General features: G+C 37.8%; 1 non-coding gene across 1 annotated transcript; it reads right to left on the bottom strand.

Moving 5' to 3' along the window:
- Positions 1-761: 761 nt before the first annotated feature.
- On the bottom strand, positions 762-848 carry Trnastop-uca (transfer RNA opal suppressor (anticodon UCA)). Its single transcript has one exon. It is a non-coding gene; the product is annotated as a tRNA-Sec (tRNA).
- Positions 849-4544: the final 3696 nt, after the last annotated feature.

Consider the following 4544-nt stretch of genomic DNA (forward strand, 5'->3'; position numbering starts at 1 on the left):
AGCGACATATTATTGAATTTGGTTAGCGCGATTTTGTCCTGTATGGTGTACTTTAAACCACGGCGGCACGTAAACAGTTTACTAGCGTAGGCGTTTCGGGATTGCTTCCACTCTTGTCCTGAACTGTGTTCTGGGTCCCCTGGACACGCTTTATTTACCCTCCACTGCTAGTGCTGCCACCTGCCGAGTGTGAGTGGTTATGGCACGGTGACGTCGAACACAGGCGGTGGTGGCATTTATGTGACTGGACGGTGTATGACGCGAGTGATTCCAGTTATGTCTCATTGTCTTCTGGTAAAATTATTGCTACAATATAATAATAATTACTTTACAGAATATGATGAACTGAGGAAAAGTTACCAAAGTATTCAAAAATGCTTTAAATGTTTGTTCAAGTCAAGAGGCGAATAAGAAAACGTTGGATAAAATAATGGCAGTAGGGAAGTAATGCCAAATGGCCTTCGAGTGTACTGAGCCACTTCAGGTAATAAGAAGGAAAGGCGATGATACTTAAATAGAAATGTTTACAGCTACAGAAAAAAATAGTGCAAATCACGGTTTCAAAACTGTATACAGAGTGTCTGATATCTATGTCGCATTTAACTATTCTATGTGTTTAAGTAGTCACGTTATTTAGTTTTAGCCTTATACGTCGCACAACACATTGAATAAAAAGACGCATAATTGCCCGAATAACTATAAATGAATAATGGCGACCACACGTTGTCAGAGAGTGTTTCTTGTACGAGTAGCACCAAAGTCGCCCAGCAGGTGGAATCGAACCACTCTGACGTTAGTCAGCTGCAGGTTTGAAGCCTGCACACCGGACCACCGGAGCTCAGCTGGGCAAACAGTACTTCTTTTGCGTGCTATTTAAAGGAAAACTATGCATACAAAGAATCTACGAGAACTTACTTGATTTGACAGTTCAGTTTGTATAGTTTATTAATAAAGAAGTTAATTTTCCCTTTAGGAACATTCATGCGATTGTTAGCACGAAATGAGCACATAAAACTAGAGACTCGCCGGTCATAACACCACGTTCCGTTGCCTACCAGAAACATGCAAGTTCCCGAATGTACCCAGAACAGTTTTAACAGCAAGGTTAGCGACTTATCCTGACTACAACGACTGCTTCGTTAAATGCAGTAACTGGTCACACGCTCAGTGACGAATGTTGTGTACTTCTACTTGCTTTGTCTGTTTGCAGAAGATGCATGTATCGACTTCATAACTACAGAAGAGCTTGAGTATCGTTATACATGCCGTCTAGCCGACGCCCGTAGGAAATGAAAAATTGTCCTTTTTAGATTATTAGTGCTTTTAATAAATCGCGATGCCTTGAAAGTAATTTGGGAGGTAGAAGCGATGTGTCGCTGTATCTATTTTCAGGCAATGCAAAGCCCACGATATTCCTATTTGCGCATTCTTTGCTGTCGGTATAACAGTAGAGTTTAGTCGCTTCCATGGTGTAAGACTTTAGAGGTCTTCTTAAGTACGGTGTCGTGCTGGGAATTTACTTAAAGTCAAAGCGTTTTCAGGGTTCCACAAACTGCAGCAAATGACCCTTTCTTGCCTTCGTCCTCATACACCCATCAAATTCCTAAGAGCCAAACAATGACAATAAATACTTGTATTGCTGTTATATTTTTAATTTAGTAGCATATCATGTTAAACTTGCAGTCGATGTTCTCCTGTACAGTCTGTACGCAGGGTGTACCAGAACTCCACCGACAAATTATCAGAGGAAGGACCAAAACAAAAAAATGACGTCTAGTAAACAGGAGCTCTAAAACGCATATCTTAAGAGCTATGAGCACATATTCACCATGGCTACTGCGAGACATAACTCTTCCACTGAAAGTCGAAACAACAAAAAATAGTCGTGTGAACATAATCTCTAATGTGCATATGTCAGTTGCTATGAGCAGTAGTTCATCTTTGCTACTGTGAAACGCATCTCAGGTACTGAACAAGTGTTCACAGCTGTTTGGGTATGCAGGTTGGAGCCCATGTCTCCTAGATATTTTTTGTTGTTTTGGTCTATACTACCTCCTCCCAAAATATAGAAAGCGTAGCGCATATTGTAGAAGCGTTGCGTTTCACCATATCTCATACGAACAAGAACTCGCTTTTGAGCTCATTATTCACTAGACATTTTTGTCCTATTTTTGCACCATACTTACAGCTCTGAATGTTTGTCGGTGGAGTTCTGGTTCATCCTGTATAAACAGGCTGTATCTAAGCATTCCCACTGGAAGTTAAATATTTTATGTTGCTGATTGAATATACGGTAAATATCTGTGGGGCTGTCGTAGCAATAGGCTTTTCACTGAGGCAGCATGTTAACCACAGATTAATTTTAATTTTATATATTCGAGATCCATAGAATGTACGTTGTACCTCAGATAAATATATCAATCATTCGACAGTTCACCTAGCACTTTGGGTGAGTGCCTCTGTATGGACATTTCTGTACAGGACATAGCACAATTCTTGGTAACGGCCGCTTGGGCGACCGTGGTTAGTGGACACCCAAGTGCAAGATCTGTATACAGTGCGTTTCGCGATTAGTAGCGAAAACTGACATGGGTGGAAGTGTACGAGGGAAAAGGAGAGACGAAGGGGGGGGAGGGGGGGGTTTGTGGCTCCAATTGATAAGTCACTTATGTGAAAAAATCTTCTCGAACTTATTATTGCTGCAGTCTGTGGGACCATTTTACCTTCAGTTGTGTAAAACGCATAGAAGCTGAAACTGAGCTATTTCACAGTAGGAGTCTCTTTATACATGATATCAGTTAAATGCACTTGACGTATCATAAGACAGCAAAAACTGATAGCTTGTCAAAAGTACAGCAAATATATATTTTAAAATTCTTCTTCAAGTTGCTAAATAAGAAACAAAAACAAATCTGCACATTGAATAGAAATGTATAAGTTAAAACTTCACAACGTGTCTGCTGTTTTTAGAAATAAATATTACACCAAAATTGAAGACAGAAAACCATTTTCCATCAAAGACCTGAGTAAATATTTTTCTATGTACAAATGATTCTAAAATCTGTCAGACAAAAAATTCGAAAATGACAACGACAGTAGTTATAAAAATTGGAAGAATGTTCAACTAATCTGGATTTCACTCTGGTCTGCAGCAGAACATTTTAGAAATTCTGTTTCTTGACCATTTGAAATATTCTGGTAGTATATTAATGACTACTGCTCCAGAACACAATTTCAGCTGTGCAGATAAACTTTTGGACAATACTATAATAACTAAAATGCGAAAAATATATGCCTTTACTGCATAATATTTAAGCATCTTCACATGTCTCTTCGTTGTTTCCTGGAATGTCATTGTTTGTTATCCGTTTATTACGCAGTTCTTATGCCTCTTAGAGCACAAAGGTTTGTATGAAATGAAATAATTACCCACTTCAGTGGACTGGGCAAGCGTGCAGACACTAGCTGTTGGCTATAACATTTGCCTTCTTGTAACATGATCCATAAGTGTAAAATAACAGTAATTTTTGATTGACATCTGCCATCCATTTAAAAAATATAAAACAGGATTTTATGACAATGCTTAATATTCTGTATACACATCATGGACCTTAATAGATACTCTTCTCATACTTTGTAAGATTATTTGTAGTAGGGGATTTACATTCTGGTGAAAAACTAATCTTTGTATAACATACGTTTCACTTTGTCTAGTGCACAGACAACTGATTGTGTAGGTTACATATTTATAGCAATGTAAACGAGTAGACAAAAATTGCAATGAGTGGTGTCAGATGAAGAGTAGTTTTTTTTAAAGTAGCCTTCTTTCTTGTTATACATGTTAGTTAAATAAAGTGATGTAGAATAATTACCATAATATTGAGCAGATTGTGAGTTGCAGTGATTAGTTGATAATATACTTTAATTCAGTGTGTCCACTGCATTAGCTTCTGCCTCTTGGTGAGTGAACTTGATTTCTTCCACAAACATGAAAGCTGTCTTTCGTTATAGGTTTTGCGAAACATAATGTCTGAATGAATGTTATTTCATATAGATGTGTTCACAAGGTATTTCCAAATGTAAGGTAAATTATTGGGAATAGCTGACATTTCAAAAGCGCGTTGAACTCTTTTCTTAAGAGCTACAATAGAAAAGTTGTTTACTTGTATGGATACTGGGGTTTTATACATTCCTGTCAGACGAGTAACAAACAGACTATGGCTGTTGTTATAGCCTGTCCCAATTTTGATGGGGCATTAATTTGAAAATTATCTAATGTCAGAAGTACCACTGTAAATTACTCTGCATTTGTGAAGGAAATAAACAAGTTGTACATCATTGACATTTATGAATGTTTAGTGAGCAATAATATTTAAGCAACAGTGTTTTAGCATACGTGTAAAAGTAGCACCTTTTCTCAGGGTAACAACAATTGCACTCTGTTGTATTACATTAGTCAACATAGATCCTACAGAGTGGGGTCTCTGAGATGTGGAAAGAAGTGAATTTAGATTCATACAAGATGTTCGTTCAAAATCCTTAGG

The sequence above is a fragment of the Schistocerca cancellata genome, chromosome 2, assembly GCF_023864275.1.
Source record: "Schistocerca cancellata isolate TAMUIC-IGC-003103 chromosome 2, iqSchCanc2.1, whole genome shotgun sequence".
Classification (NCBI taxonomy): Eukaryota; Metazoa; Arthropoda; class Insecta; order Orthoptera; family Acrididae; genus Schistocerca; species Schistocerca cancellata.